At 37.6% G+C, this 16,674-nt stretch overlaps 1 long non-coding RNA gene and 1 other non-coding gene across 2 annotated transcripts in view; one reads left to right on the top strand and one right to left on the bottom strand.

The window, feature by feature from the left end:
• The first annotated feature begins 2,283 nt into the window (after nucleotides 1-2,283).
• Nucleotides 2,284-2,356, top strand: TRNAA-UGC (transfer RNA alanine (anticodon UGC)). The gene has a single exon. It is a non-coding gene; the product is annotated as a tRNA-Ala (tRNA).
• A 1,019-nt stretch (nucleotides 2,357-3,375) lies between these two features.
• The window catches only part of LOC137233081 (uncharacterized), a 55,591-nt gene continuing 42,292 nt past the window's right edge, over nucleotides 3,376-16,674 (bottom strand). Inside the window, exon 3 of the long non-coding RNA XR_010947287.1 lies at nucleotides 3,376-3,403. This is a non-coding gene — a long non-coding RNA (uncharacterized lncRNA). The remainder of the gene's footprint in view (nucleotides 3,404-16,674) is intronic.

Below are 16,674 nucleotides of genomic sequence, written 5' to 3'. Positions count from 1 at the left end.
TGTGTGTGTCCCTGTGCACACACTCTGTGTATGAACAGGTGAGACGCTCACTTTCCTATATCAGACCCTAGGCTCCCACTTAGCTCTCTACGTCCCTCTCATGCACTTGCAAACATGTCACTGGAAGCAGTGTGAGCCATGCCAAGGGAAGGTGAGGTCTGGTACTAATTAAAAGCCTGCAAACAGAGTAGGGAGATGGAAGGAGAAAAGTCTGGTGCTTGACTTTAAGATTCAAGGACTATGTTACCCAGAAAACAGGTCAAGAATGCTTAAACTAAATTGGTGCTGGTCTTTGAGGTGGGTCAACAACTATGTCTACTATCTCCTTTGTTCTGAATTCAGGCAGAGCCAACAATTGAAAGAAATAAAACAAGAGAGGGGATGGATGGCTGTGTAATACAGAAGAAGGAGCACATCCCCTCTGCTTTGCAATGATTCAGTGGAAAATGTAATTATGCTTCATTTGGCAGTTTGCAAGGTAATATTTTTATACTGGAGGCCTTTCAGCATAACTTTTACTAGGAAAAAAGATCTGTTATTCATGATAATTTCAAGTTAACGATAATTAATGTTTTAATAAAGGAAGAAGAAGAGAAGTAGAGGAAAACATGATAAAGAGAAGAGAATGCAGAGACTGAAGCCTCTAGGCTTACCTAGGAAAGGGTAAAATGGAGGTTTCTCATCTTAGTCATTTGCTTTTTCATTATAGATTTTTTTGAAAGCTATAAGTTGTCTGTGTCCCTATTTCTTATTGCGGGCATGGTTTTTGCATATGGAATTGAATTATTAATAAGAATTTGCACTTCTAATGAGCACTCGCTGTCTTCTTTGGGTTAGTACATTTTAATTATTTTTAAAAGAACATTAATCACATGTGCCAAATTACTATCTAGTCTGGTATATTGCTTTAAAAAAAGTTTTTATTTTGAACTAATTTTCGACTTACAGAAAAGTTGCAGGAATAGTACAAAGACAGTTCCTATATATCCCCACTCAGCTGCCTCTAATGTTAACATCTTGCATAACCAGAGTATTAGGATCAAAATCAGGAAATTAACTTTTATACAATAGTATTAAATGACAAAGCTTATTCAAATAGACAAAACTAGAGATAGTAATAAGGGAAATATCTCATATTTTAAACTAATTGTGAAGAGATATAAAAACAATGTAAAGAGTTCTTTTGCAGGTCCGGGTACTGGTGATGGAATAATTTTAAACTTAGCCAAATTATCTTTCTGATGATAAAGCAATAGAAAGCATTTACAAATGTGTAATATTGCCTAAATAAATAAAATACATCATATTACAAATTTTTAATGCCACTGGGCTGGGAGATCAAAAAAATCTAAAATTATGGGTGTCTGTGACAGAAAAGGATTGGTGGGTAAGTTTCAAAACTACCTTTGAAAGATTCAGGTTCAGATAACTAGTGAAATTATGGTAATTTCAATAAACAATTATTGAAAAATTTCTAGTTGACAGTCATTGGGCTTAAAAATAGAGATTGGGAGCAAAATAAAATGGAAAGCAAAGGAAATATGAAACAGTCATATATCATAAAATAATAAATAAAATAACTCATGTTAAAAACTCTAGAATACACCCACAAAGATTTAGAGCAGTGTGATAAGATACCTTAACAAATGAATGAATACTAAGGAAAGTTTCTATGTAGTATTTACAATCAGAGATCAAAAATATAAAGAATTTTAAGCAAATTTAGCCACTAACAGAATTACAAATAGGGTCAATTTCTTTCAAATCTTTAGAAAACATAAATGTAACTATAACAGAGGCCATATTAAAATATTAAAATAAGAAACACTGCAAAAACATAAAAAGCAAGAGTCAAAAACCGGAGTAATAGAAAATAAAATGCATGAATTATATCAATAAATGTAAATGGCTTAAAAAACAAACATTTCCTATTGAATTTAAAAAATCAACAAACTGATAGATACTAAAGGAGAAATAATTAAATGCAGTGTTGAGCCTACATAGGATCATGGAAGTGACATTAGTGGAAAAACTGGTGAAATTCAAATAAGATTTAATGTTTAGTTAATAAATTATACCAATGATAATTTTTTCTGGTTTTGATAACTGTACTCTTTCATGTGTAAGATATTAACATTAGAGGAAGCTGGGTAAAGGATATACAGGGATTCTGTACTATTTTTGCAAACTTTCTGTATGTCTAAAGTTATTTAAAAATTTTAAAAAGTTAAAAATAAAATAAAACCCAACTATATGTTACTTTAAGAAAGCAGACCAGGGACTTCCCTGGTGGTCCAGTGGTTAAGACTCTGCACTTGCACTGCAGGGGGCATGGGTTCGATTCCTGGTCAGGGAATTAAGATCCCCATGCTGTGCCAAAAAAAATAAATAAAATGAAAATAAAAATAATTTTTTAAAAAAGCAGACCAAATCTAAAATACTGCATATGAACGAGGCTTTCCATTTAACAATGGTTGCTGGATCACAACCTTCAATGCATCCTGTTTAAATTACTTTTGAAGTAGGAAAAATGTGAAAGTCTATAAGAAGGCTAATAAATAAGACTGATGACCAATTTATATGTTGGTTTCCACAAATATAAACTGCAAGGAATAAAAGTTATGGAAGTAGAAATTTTATAGAGAGATATAAAGGACACAGCACTAATTATAATACGTTATTCATACTTGCATCCTGATTTTTAAATTAAGTAAACGATAATGGCATTTATGAGATAATTACAACTGAATAATGATTGGATATTTGATGATATTAAGGAATTACTATTAGGTCTAGGTGTAATAATAGTGCTGTGGTTATATTAACAAAAACAAGAACAGCAACAACATAATAAGGCTTTACTTTTAGAGGTCCACACTAAAATATATATGGATGAAATGGAAAACAATTCTTAAGGGTAGGAATTCTGGCTATATGAAAAACCAAACTTTAATAGAATTTTCCTTTTTCTCCCTTCTTGTTAAAAACACAAAAATGCTGGGCAATATCATATGATACTCACTAAAGGAACTACTAAAAGGTGTACTATAATTTAAAACATTAAAACTCGGAAGGAGTATGGTTGACAAAGTAATAGAGGACAAATAAGTTAGTCATCGTGGTGGTAAAGAATACTGGACTGCTGTCACTGTTAATAATGGTGATGACAATGGTGACTAACTTGGAGGTCCTTTACAAAAAAAGTGGAACTAAATATTACACAAAAAATTATGGAAAGAGAAATGGTCACAAGTAGAGTGCTCCAAGTTCCTATACTGCTTGGAAGGATAATAAAGACACTAATTAACTGGGAATTTTAGGTTTGGACTTAATATCATATGTAAACTTCAAAGGTGTAAAAGTAATGAAAAATAGTAAAAATATAATTTAAACTTCAAAATCCCTAGAGGAAAACAGGGAAATAAAACAAAATAATCAAATAGGAGGAGAAAAAAAGGTAAAGAAAGAAATAAACACAGAAGTATGGCAAATAGAAATCTTAAAATATCATGGTATAAATCCCTCCATATATGTCAGTGTACTAGATATTGTTGTGCAACACTGCCCTTGAACACTTAAAGCAACCACCATTAATTTGGTCCTGCAGGTGGGCAATTTAGGCTGGGCTCAGCTGGCTGTTCTGGTCTTGGTCCAGCTCCCTCACACATCTGCAGTAAGCTGAGAGCGGGCAGGTGATTCTATTCTGGGGTCTGGGCTGGCTGTCATTTGGTGTGCATTGGCTCTCCACATGGTTTCTTTTCCTCTAGTAGGTAATTTGTGCTTGGTTAGACGGAAGAGCCAGATTTCCAGCAAAGTGTGTGAAACGATGCTGTGCCTATTGAGGCCGAGGCTGGGAACTGGCTGAGGAATGGTCCTGCTGCATTCTGTTGGTCACAGCAAATCAGAGACCAGCCCAGGTTGAGGGGACAGGGGAACAGACTCTTTTCTCTTCATGGGAGAAGAGACACAGTCACAATGCAAAGGGTGTGGAAACAGGGTAGGGAGAGTATTTAGGGATAAGTACTAAATAAGCAGTAAATATAAATGGATAGAACTCTCTCACTGAATATTAGAGATTTGTGTATCATAAATGTTAAAACAGCCAGCTTCTTAATATATATGAGACTAAACTGAGATAAGATTAAACAAAAAAATTAACCATGTAATGCAAAACGACAAGCAATGCAAAAAATTACTAATCAGAGGAAGCTGTTGAGGAAAAAAAAGTATCTATGGTAGCAAGAATTTTTAGAATATAAGAGCCATTGTTTAATCATAAAAGGAAAAATTCACCAGAAATACATTATAATTTTGAGTCCATATACACCTAACATTGGAAAAATCAAGATATATAATGTGAAAATTAACAGAATTAACTGGTAATTAAAGTGACAGAAAAACTGATAGAAAAATTTGGATGACTAACAGTAGAATTCAAAACAGAAAATATACCTTCTGAAGCACCAGATATGGTAAGAGAAAAGTAAATAAATCCCCCACTAAAAGAGCCAGAATTCAGGGGAGCCTCAAAGGAAACAAGATGGCAAAAGCAAAGCAAAATGTACGTGTTTTAACACATGTAAAGAAGTTCATCTTTCTTATTAAGTGACAGATACTTTGAATGGGTCAAAAACAAAATTGAATTATATCTTATGCAATATAAATAGATCCTAAACCAAGTGTAATGATAAGGTAAAAATTAAAGATATAAGGAGAGGTATGTCAACAAACATGTAAATATAGCATTATATCATATTATTTTCAGATAAGGTAGAATCCAAGGCAAAATGTTGCAACTTCCTGGATTATTGATGTGTTGAATAATTTTGCATAAAAGTATTTTCAGAAACATAATAAAAGTGGGAAATTTTAAAAGAACATTCTGATGTTGACAGATGATGGAATAACAACTCAGCAAATACAGACCTTAAGAATATAAATTATGACATATCTACCTTCATTTATATGTGATATGCACAGGCTCTATGCAGAAGCCAGTATAATCTGCAGTCTTGTTAAAAACCAAGTATCCTCAATGTGATAACTGAGCAAAAGAGAGCAGACTTGCCAATTCAGGCTGGGAGTTTTCTGATGGGATTAAGATAATAACTTAACCATAAATTTCAACAATAGAGCAGACTCCAAAACTGGTGATACATCCCTCACTTCTCAACTTTTGCGGAAGGCTGTATCTGTATTGTGGCAAGGATCATTCTAGATGAGTGCTTCTTCACCGAGTCATTTTCTTCCTTTCATGGGATATGTGGCAATGTCTGGAGACATTTTTGGAAGTCACAATAGGGTGAAGGGGCTGGCTGCTACTGGCATCTAGTGGGTAGAGGCCACAGATGTTGCTAAACATCCTACTACGCAAAGGACAGCCCCCTACAACAAAGAACTATATGGCCCCAAATGTCAATAGGGTCAAGGTTGAGAAACCCTGATCTAAACCAAAGTACTTAAAAGACCTGGCATAATTTGGAATCTAATAGTATCAAATGGAAAGGATTTTGTATAAGGCAGTGATGCTGAGAGGGGTTCACTATGCAGTTTTACTAACTTCAGGCACTTTTGAAAGCAGATTATCAAGCAACCTGCTCATGAAAAATGAATTTCCTCTGTGAAGACTACTCAATTTATTCTATTTGCCTATTCTATCTGAGTGTGAAAGAACTTAAGAGGGTTTTGATCAAAGAGTATGAACCTTCAAAAATTGAATGTCAGTCAAGTGGAGAGGAAAGTCTTAATAACATCTATAGCAGTTCCCACTTAAAAATACACTTTTAGAACACATTTGTTCATTCACCTATTCAGTATTTATGTTTCAAATTTCTACTGTATTCACAGCCACATCTTTTGATGATAGACATAATTAAGCTGAGATCTTTTTCCTCAGCTAAGTGAGAACTGGGAGAAATAGGGACAAAAATGTTGGCTGGGTCACTAAGCTAATTCCAAAAGCTTCTTAAACTCAAGATGAACCTGCAGTACAAGGTTGAAATGAACACACCAATAAGGACCCAACAAGCCTGGATAACCAAGAATTGAAAATTCAAACACAGGGAAAGAAAATCATTCATGTAAAGCATTTTCTTAATATCACCTATCATAAAGAGTCTCTAATTTTAGCCTTACAGCAACTGAACAATTTAGCTGTTGTTATTCCATTTGCAAATGAGGAACTTGAGACACAGTGACTTGGAGTCACCTGCCTTTATTCACAGAACTTGGAGGGTGGTGTAGGGATCTGAATCCTAGGATCAGTGATTTGCCTACTCCACCAAGGTCAGCATGATCTGCTCAGGAAAGGAGTACCTCTCTCCATACTTGCACCCCTCCTCTACATGCAAGTGCAGACCATGAAGAACAGGGACCTGGGACCTGTAAGAGGAAGGCAGAAGATACAGGATCTGAATTATCTGAGTTTGAGGAGAACCTGTCTATTCTGTGATGACAGACTTTCTTGTCCTCTCCACACCTTAGTATTTCCTTTGTACTTTGTTTGTCCCATGAATTATTCAGAAGTTTTCGAATTCCAAATATTAAGTTTTACCTTTTAGTTGACTTCTAATTTAATTGCAGCACTGCCAGAGAATGTGACTTGTGTCATACATTCTTTAAAACCTATTGCGGGTTGATTTATGAACTAGTATATGATCAATTTCTGTAAACATTACATGTACACTTCAGAAGAATCTGTAGCTTTAATTGTTGGGTATATATGTCCGTTATGTGATTTTCATGTGCGTAGTTCACCTATCAATAATTTAAAATGTGGTGAAATCTACATGGTAGAGGTATGTTTCTCTAGTTAAATGATTCTTTTCCTTTATATGTTATGGGAATAATTTATATAAATTTTTAGAATTGTTTTATGTTCTTAGTGAATTGAACATTTTAATCATAGTACAGTGTGTCAGCCATTAAAATGGGTCTCTCGGCTCTCTAGCTGTAAAGAGCATAATTGACCCATCACCCCAACTACTGGGTCCTGAAATTCATTACTGTGTTCATGTGGAAGCCACTTGTTTCATGGGCTGCTCTCAGCCAAAGACTGAGTGTGGCAGCCCTGTTCCTGGAAGACATGGGATTCCTCTAAAAGGTAACTTTGACTCAGGGACTCCCCATCAGATTTATCAAACTTTGCTGAGAACTGCACCACATTCTAAGACTTTCCCTTTGGTTTTCTGCCAACATCTCTATGTAGATTTTTCGTATTTTTCCTGCTTGGTGTTCTCTGAGCTTCCTGGACCTATGGTTTGGTGTCTGTCATTAGTTTTGGAAAATTCATGGACATTATTATTTCAAATACATCCTCTCTGTTGTTTTTTTCTCCTCCTTTGGTATTCCAATTATACATATGTTACACCTTCTGATACTGTCCCATAATTCTTGCATGTTTTGGTCAGGTGTTTTTTGTCTGTCTGTTTGATTTTGGTGGTGGTGGTTGGTTTGAATATTTCTTTCTATGTGTACTTCAGTTTGGGAATTTTCTACTGACATAGCTTTAAATCCTTGATTCTTGCCTTGATGGTGACCAGTCTACTGATGAGCCCATTAAAAGCATTCTTAATTTGTTAGTGTTTTTTTATAAATAAATTTATTTACTTTATTTATTTTTGGCTACTTTGGTTCTTTGTTGCTGCACACAGGCTTTCTCTAGTTGTGGCAAGTGGGGGCTACTCTTCATTGTGGTGCGTGGGCTTCTCACTGTGGTGGCTTCTCTTGTTGTGGAGCATGGGCTCTAGACATGCGGGCTTAGTAGTTGTGGTGCACGGGCTTAGTTGCCCCGTGGCATGTAGGATCTTCCCGGACCAGGGCTCGAAACTGTGTCCCCTGCATTGGCAGGCAGATTCTTAACCACTGTGCCACCAGGGAAGCCCTCTGTTAATGTTTTTGGTTTATAGCATTTCCTTGTAATTCTTTCTTAGAGATTCCATCTCTCTATTACATTACTCATCTATTCTTGCATGCTGTGTACTTTTTCCATTGCAGTTCTTAACATATTAATCATAATGATTGTAGTTTTCTCCAGGGTAATTGCAAAATCTGACTAATATTTGAGTCTGGTTCTGATGCTTGCTTTATCTCTGTAGACTATTTTTTTCTTGTCTTTCAAGCATTTTTGTTGCTGTTGTTGAAAGTTGAACATGATTATGATGTGATTCATAAGAAATGCATATTTTGGTCTTCATCCTGGCTCCTGGCCAGAGATCCTAAAACCTCTGTAATGTCCTAAGCAATAAAGGTGCTAATAACATCTTTTGTTCTAATATTTGGTCTTTGACCCCAGTTCCTGACAGAGTTTGTAAATCCCTTGGAATTTCCTGAGTGACAGGAGTGTATTGTTCTAATGAGGAAGCTCTTGGTGGGCTCTTGGATAGCTTTAGATTGGGAGCTGGTCATCAGAAAGACCAAGCCATGATAAGAAGCTTGGGACTTTCAGCCCCACTCCCCATCCTCAAGGGAGGGGATAGGAGCTGGAGATTGAGTTAATCCTCAGTCATACCTATGTGACAAAGCCTCCATAAAAATCTCTGGTCTATGAGGTTCTGAGAGCTTCTGGGTTGGTGAACAAATTGAGGTACTGGAAAGTTGCACGCCCAGAGAAGGCATGGACGCTCTGTGCCCCTTCCTCTAAACCTGGCCCTACACATCTCTTCTACTTGGATGTTCCTGAGTTGTATCATTTTACAATAAACCAGTAAGCATATTTCCCTGACTTCTGTGAGCCATTCTAGCAAATTATCAAACCCAAGGGGGTGGTTGAGGTAACCCTGATTTATAGTGTCAGTCAGAGGTACAGATGACAACCTGGGACTTGTGACTGGCATCTGAAGTGAAGGCAATCTTGTGGAACTGAGCCCTTAACCTGTAGCATCTGATGCTTACTCCAGGTAGATAGTGTCAAAACTGAATTGAATTGTACACGTGGCTGATGTTGAGGAACTGGTTGGTGTGGTAAAAGACCCCCACATTTGGTGGCCAGTAGTACTGACATTAGAGGAAATGGTGAGCTTTTTCCTTTCAGTGTATTGGGTAACACGAAGGGAGGTAAGCAGGGTGTATGCTAATCTGGCCAGGAGTTGGCTGTGTTTAGTGTTTGCTATATTTGTTAGAGAAGCTTCAGTTTCCTGCAGTGTCCTTGTTTTTGTCTCCCCTGTTGTCTTTGGGTTTCCCTGACAACTCCTTAAATAGAATCTGTGTCTTTAGCTCTTTCAGCTGTAATCCACTGTTATTTTACTCAATCCCTGTTGAGGTACAGGGAGGGGAAGGATTTTACAATTTTGTGATTAAATCTCAGTCTTTTAGTGGCTCTGTGTCCCTGAATTCTGATCCGCACAAGCACATCTCAGCTTTTTCTACTCCCCTTAGGAGAGATAGAAGGCTCCTGGTTATTAGAGTTGGATAATTATTCTTTCCTCAGGTCAGATAAGGATCTGGTGAAGTCCTTTCCTGTGGAGAGTAGACCTTTGCTGTGGAGAATGCTACCTGCATATTTCAAAAAGGTAACTTTTCTCCTCCCTCTGTCAGAAACACCAGGAGACTTTTCTTTACTTTTTATCATGTGAACTCGGTGGTGCTCCTGGAAGAATGTGGGGTCTCCCTTAATATTAGGTACTCCAGAGTTTTCACTCCTCATCTCAGCTGTATTCACCCTCCAGCAATTTGTCACAATGACTTTAAGCTTTCCCACCAGTTGATGGCTTCAGAAATTTCTGATCTACGTAAGATGAAACTTGGCTGTGATTCTCTGTTTCAACAGAGATTCTCTGTATTTGCCTATCTTTCCAGATTTCAGGGTGGTACTTTGTCCTGATTTCAATTCTTTGATGAATTGGAGGAAAGTCATTTATTTTCAGCTTGTCAGCTTTTTTCTTCTTTTTTAAAAAATATTTATTTATTTGGTTGCGTCAGGTCTTAGTTATGGCATGCAGGATCTTTGTTGCAGCATGAGGGATCTTTAGTTGCAGCATGTGAACACTCAGTTGTGGTACATGAACTCTCAGTTGTGGCACGTGGGATCTAGTTCCCTGACCAGGTATCGAACCTGGGCCTCCTGCATTGAGAGCACAGAGTCTTAGCCACTGGATCAGAGATTTCTGTGTATTAATTTTGTATCCTGCAACTTTACCAAATTCACTGATTAACTCTAGTAGTTTTCTGGTAGCATCTTTAGGATTTTCAACGTGTAGTATCATGTCATCTGCAAACAGTGACAGTTTTACTTCTTCTTTTCCAATTTGGATTTCTTTTATTTCTTTTTCTTCCCTGATTGTTGCAGCTAGAACTTCCAAAACTATGTTGAATTAACAGTGGTGAGCATGAACACTCTTGTCTTGTTCCTGATCTTAGAGGAAATGCTTTCAGTTTTTCACCATTAACAAGGATGTTCATTGTAGGTTTGTCATATATGGCCTTTATTATGTTGAGGTAGGTTCCCTCTATGCCCATTTTCTTGAGAGTTTTTTATCAGAAATGGGTGTTGAATTTTGTCAAAAGCTTTTTCTGCATCTATTGAGATGGTCATATGGTTTTTCCCCTTCAATTTGCTAATATGTTGTATCACACTGATTTGCATATATTTAAGAATCCTTGCTCCCCTGGGATAAATCCCACTTGAACATGGTGTATGATCCTTTTAATGTGTTGTTGGATTCTGTTTGCTAGAATTTTGTTGAGGATTTTTGCTCTATGATCATCAGAGATATTAGCCTGTAATTTTGTTTTCTTGTGACATTTGTCTGTTTTTGGTATCAGGGTGAGGGTGGCTTCATAGAGTAAGTTTGGGAGTGTTCCTCCTTCTGCAAATTTTTGGAAGAGTTTGAGAAGAATGGTGTTAGCTCTTCTCTAAACGTTTGATAGAATTCACCTGTGAAGCCATCTGGTCCTGGACTTTTATTTGTTGGAAGATTTTTTAATCACAGCTTCAATTTCATTACTTGTGATTGGTCTGTGCATATTTTCTATATCTTCCTGGTTCAGTCTTGTCAGGTTGTACCTTTCTAAGATTTGTCCGTTTCTTCCAGGTTGTCCATTTTATTGGCATATATTTGCTTGTAGTAGTCCCTTAAAATCCTTTGTATTTCTGCTGTGTCAATTGTTACTTATCCTTTTTCATTTCTAATTTTATTGATTTGAGTCCTCTCCTTTTTCTTGGTGAGTCTGGCTAAAGGTTTATCAATTTTGTTTATCTTCTCAAAGAAGCAGCTTTTGGTTTCATTGATATTTGCTACTGTTTTCTTCATTTCTATTTCATTTATTTCTGTTCTGATCTTTATGATTTCTTTCTTTCTACTAACTTTGGGGTTTTCTTCTTCTTTCTCTAGCTGCTTTAGTGGTAAGGTTAGGTTCTTTATGAGATTTTTCTTGTTTCCTGAGGTAGGACTGTATTGCTATAAACTTCCTTCTTAGAACTGCTTTTGCTGCATCCCATAGGTTTTGGGTTGTTGTGTTTTCATTGTCATTTGTTTCTAGGTATCTTTTTGATTTCATCTTTGATTTCTTCAGTGATCTTTTGGTTACTGAGTAACATATTGTTTACTGTACGTGTGTTTGGTTTTTTTTATAGTTTTTTTTCCCCTGTAATTGATTTCTAACCTCATAGTGTTTTGGTTGGAAAAGATGCTTGAAAAGATTTCAATTTTGTTAAATCTACCGAGGCTTGATTTGTGACCCAAGATGTGATCTATACTGGAGAATGTTCCGTGTGCACTTGAGAAAAACGTGTATTCTGCTGCTTTTGGATGGAATGTCATATAAATATCAATTAAGTCCATCTGGTGTAATGTGTCATTTAAGGCTTGTTTCCTTATTAATTTTCTGTCTGAATGATCTGTCCATTGGTGTAAATGGGGTGTTAAAGTCCCACACTATAATTGTGTTACTGTTTTATGGCTGTTAGCATTTGCCTTATATACTGAGGTACTCCTACGTAGGTGCAAAAATATTTGTAACTGTTATATCTTCTTCTTGGATTGATCTCTTAATCATTATGTAGTATCCTGCCTTGCCTCCTGTAACAGTCTTTAACATCTATTTTGTCTGATATGAGTATTGCTACTCCAGCTTTCTTTTGATTTCCATTTGCATGGAGTATCTTTTTCCAACCTTTCACTTTCAGTGTGTATGTATCCCTAGGTCTGAAGTAGGTCTCTTGTACATAGCATATATATGGCTCTTGTCTTTGTACCCATTCAGCCAGTCTGTGTCTTTTGGTTTAGGCATATAATCCATTTACATTTAAGGTAATTAGCAATATGTATGTTCCTACTACCGTTTACTTAGTTGTTTTGGGTTTGTTTTTGCAGGTCTTTTTTCTTCTATTGTGTTTCCCGCCTAGAGGAGTTCCTTTAGTATTTGTTGTAAAGCTGGTTTGGTGGTGCTGAATTCTCTTAGCTTTTGCTTGTCTGTAAAGGTTTTGATTTCTCCATCGCATCTGAATGAGATCCTTGTTGGGTAGAGTAATCTTGGTTGTAGGTTTTTCACTTTCATCACTTTTTTTTTTTTAACATCTTTATTGGAGTATAATTGCTTTACAGTGGTGTGTTAGTTTCTGCTTTATAACAAAGTGAATCAGTTATACATATACATATGTTCCCATATATCTTCCTTCTTGCATCTCCCTCCATCCCACCCTCCCTATCCCACCCCTCTAGGTGGTCACAAGCCACCGAGCTGACCTCCCTGTGCTATGCAGCTGCTTCCCACTAGCTAGCTATTTTCCATTTGGTAGTGTATATATGTCCATGCCACTCTCTCACTTTGTCACAGCTTACCCTTCCCCCTCCCCATATCCTCAACTCCATTCTCTAGTAGGTCTGTGTCTTTATTCCCATCTTACCCCTAGGTTCTTAAGTTCTTCATAACCTTTTTTTTTTCTTAGATTCCATATATATGTGTTAGCATATGGTATTTGTTTTTCTCTTTCTGACTTACTTCACTCTGTATGACAGACTCTCTAGGTCCATCCACCTCACTACAAATAACTCAATTTCGTTTCTTTTTATGGCTGAGTAATATTCTATTGTATATATGTGCCACATCTTCTTTATCGATTCATCCGATGATGGACACTTAGGTTGCTTCCATGTCCTGGCTATTGTAAATAGAGCTGCAATGAACATATTGGTACATGACTATTTTTGAATTGTGGTTTGCTCAGGGTATATGCCCAGTAGTGGGATTGCTGGGTCGTATGGTAGTTCTATTTTTAGTTTTTTAAGGAACCTCCATACTGTCCTCCACAGTGGTTGTATCAATTTATATTCCCACCAACAGTGCAAGAGGGTTCCCTTTTCTCCACACCCTCTCCAGCATTTATTTTTTCTAGATTTTTTGATGATGGCCATTCTGTCCGGTGTGAGATGATATCTCATTGTAGTTTTGATTTGCATTTGTCTAACGATTAATGATGTTGAGCATTCTTTCATGTGTTTCTTGGCAATCTGTATATCTTCTTTGGAGAAATGTCTATTCCAGTCTTCTGCCCATTTTTGAATTGGGTTGTTTGATTTTTTGTTATTGAGCTGCATGAGCTGCTTGTAAATTTTGGAGATTAATCCTTTGTCAGTTGCTTCATTTGCAAATATTTTCTCCCATTCTGAATATACCCTGCCACTCCCTTTTGGCTTGTAGAGTTTCTGCTGAAAAATCAGCTGATAACCTTATGGGGATTCCCTTATATGTTATTTGTTGTTTTCCCTTGCTGTTTTTAATATTTTTTTCTTTGTATTTAATTTTTGTTGGTTTGATTAATATGTGTTGTGGAGTGTTTCTCCTTGGGTTTATCCTATATGGGACTCTCTGCATTTCCTGGACTTGGGTGGCTTTTTCCTTTCCCATGTTAGGGAAATTTTCAACTATAATCTCTCCAAATATTTTCTCAGACTTTCTCTTTCCCTTTCTCTTCTTCTTCTGGGACCCCTATAATTCAAGTGTTGGTGCATTTTATGTTGTCCCAGAGGTCTCTGAGACTGTCCTCACTTCATTCTTTTTTCTTTATTTCTGCTCTGTGGCAGTTATTTCCACTATTCTATCTTCCAGCTTACTGATCCATTCTTCTGCCTCAGTTATTCTGCTATTGATTCTTTCTAGTATATTCTTCATTTCAGTTATTGTGTTATTAATCACTGTTTGTCTTTTCTTTAGTTCTAGGTCCTTATTAAACCTTTCTCATATTTTCTCAATCTGTGCCTCCATTCTATTTGCTAGTATTTGGATCATCTTTACTATCATTACTCTGAATTCTTTTCAGGTAGATTGCCTACTTCCTCTTCATTTATTTGGTTTTGAGAGTTTTACCTTGCTCCTTAGTCTGCAAATATTTCCCTGTCTTCTCATTTTGTCCAACTTACTGTGTTTGAGGTCTCCTTTCCGCAGGCTGCAGGGTCATAGTTCCTTTTGCTTTTGGTGTCTGCCCAACGTGGTTGAGGCTCGGTCAGTGTCTTGTGTAGGCTTCCTGGTGGGAGGGACTGGTGCCTGCACTCTGTTGGGTGGAGCTGGATCTTGTCCCTCTGATGGGCAGGTCCGTGTCAGGTGGTGTGTTTTGGAGTGTCTGTGAGTTTAGTATGACTTTAGGCAGCCTGTCTGCTGATGGGTGGGTTTGTGTTCCTGTCTTGCTTGTTTGGTGTGAGGCACCCCACAATGGAGCCTGCCGGCAGTTAGGTGAAACTGGGTCTTGGTGTCGAGATGGAGACCTCCAGGACAGCTCTCACTGATTAATATTCCCTGGGGCCAGGAACTCTCTGGCAGTCCAGTGTTCTGGAGTCAGTGCTCCCACCCCAGAGGCTCTGGCCCAACCCCCAGCCAGTGAACCAAGACCCTGCAAGCTGCACAGCATGGCAAAAAACAAGAAAAAAAATGGGGAGTGGGGGAAGGAGACAGAGAAGTAAAACCCAAGACAAATAGCAAAGACAGAAAGAAAAAAATAGCAACATCAACAATTTAAAAAAGGAATAAACAGAACAAACAAAACCCAAGACAAATGGTAAAAGCAAAACCAAACAAAAAAACAAAGAAACACATACACAAAAGAAACAAAGCAAAAGCAAAGAATACAAAAACACAACAACCAAACAAAAGAACCCAAGAACGAAATCAAACAATTAAAAACAAACTAACAAAAACAAAAGACAAAAGAAAAGCAGAAGGCAAACTAGAAAAAAAAGAAAACATAAACAAACAAGAAATGATAAAAAAGATAAAAACAAAACAGAACAAAGAGAAAAAAGCAAAACAAGGAAAAAACACAAAACAATGAAATTGTAAATATAGAAAAATTAGAAAAATAAAAATGTATTAAAAAGTTAGAAAATAAAAAATAATAAAAACAGAACAAAACATAAAAAATAATAGTAATTGGGGCTTCCCTGGTGGCGCAGTGGTTGAGAGTCCGCCTGCCGATGCAGGGGACACGGGTTCGTGCCCCGGTCCGGGAGGATCCCACGTGCCGCGGAGCGGCTAGGCCGACGAGCTATGGCCGCTGAGCCTGCGCGTCCGGAGCCTGTGCTCCGCAACGGGAGAGGCCACAACAGAGAGGCCCGCATACCGCAAAAAAAAAAAAAAAAAAAAAAAAAAAATTAATAGTAATAATAATATTTTCCTGGGGTCTCAGATGTCAGTGTCTTTGCCCCACTATGAGCCACAGCCAACCTCAACCTCCCCAGGATGCTTCTTCAATACCTCTAGGTAGGTCTCTTGCCATTCTGTGGGCACTGTGAGGACAGCTCAGACTCAGGCCTGGCCCAAATCTCGTGTGTACTTGCACCCAAAGTCCACAGCTGCTAAGGCTAGACCTGTCTCAGTTGTGGGAACACCTGTCCATTCAGATATTCCATAGATGCAGGGTTTACCAAGCTGGTTATAGGAATTTAATCTGTGGCTTGTGCAGCTGCACAGAAATATTTTCGTTCCTCTTCCTTAGTCTCCCCACCCCTGGGGCTCAAGTGTGGTTTTAGCCCCACCTCTGCATGTGGGCCACCCACAGACGTCTGGTCTCAAGGATGCCCTGGAATACTTGGGTCTGCCCCGGTGAGGACAGGGACCAGAGGTGGCACAGCTGCCAGGGTTGCAGGAGCCTCGGCAGCGACAGGTGAGCAGGGAAGCTGGCAGCCACAGGCGTGAGAGATCCGGCACTAGTGGGAGCCTTGCCTAGTGCCCAGCAGCCAGCATGACAGCATCAGCCCTGGCAGGGGACTTGCCTAGTGCCTGGCAGCAGGCGAGCCCCTATTTGATTTAAGTCATTCCATCTTTGGCTGATAATTTTAAGAAGTTATCTTTTTAAAAATTTGAACTTCTCTCTTATTGCTTTCATCAGTGCAATTTGATCTACTTTAAAACACAGGTGCACTACATTTTTTTTAAGCTTGAAGAAAGGATATTAGAGGAGTCAATTTACTTTGAAAGGAAAAAAAAGGCACTGAGCAGTGTTTTATAACTGGAAAGGAGATTTGAACATCTAGTGAATTAGTTATATTTGAATATGACAGATAATTTTAGAAGCTTCATTTGTTCACTCTTTTGAGTACAATAATGGATGACAGAAGAGTCATTTTCTTTGTGAAAGATTAGTAGCCTGAAATACACTGAGAAATACACCCATCTCAATGTTCAGAATTCATCATAAAATGTTAGAGCTGGAGAGAATCTCACAGCTTAATTTCTCAGAACTCA

The sequence above is a fragment of the Pseudorca crassidens genome, chromosome 10 (genome assembly GCF_039906515.1).
Source record: "Pseudorca crassidens isolate mPseCra1 chromosome 10, mPseCra1.hap1, whole genome shotgun sequence".
NCBI classification, from domain to species: Eukaryota; Metazoa; Chordata; class Mammalia; order Artiodactyla; family Delphinidae; genus Pseudorca; species Pseudorca crassidens.
The sequence above is the reverse complement of the archived record's forward strand: the minus strand, read 5'-3'. Positions and strand labels throughout refer to the sequence as shown.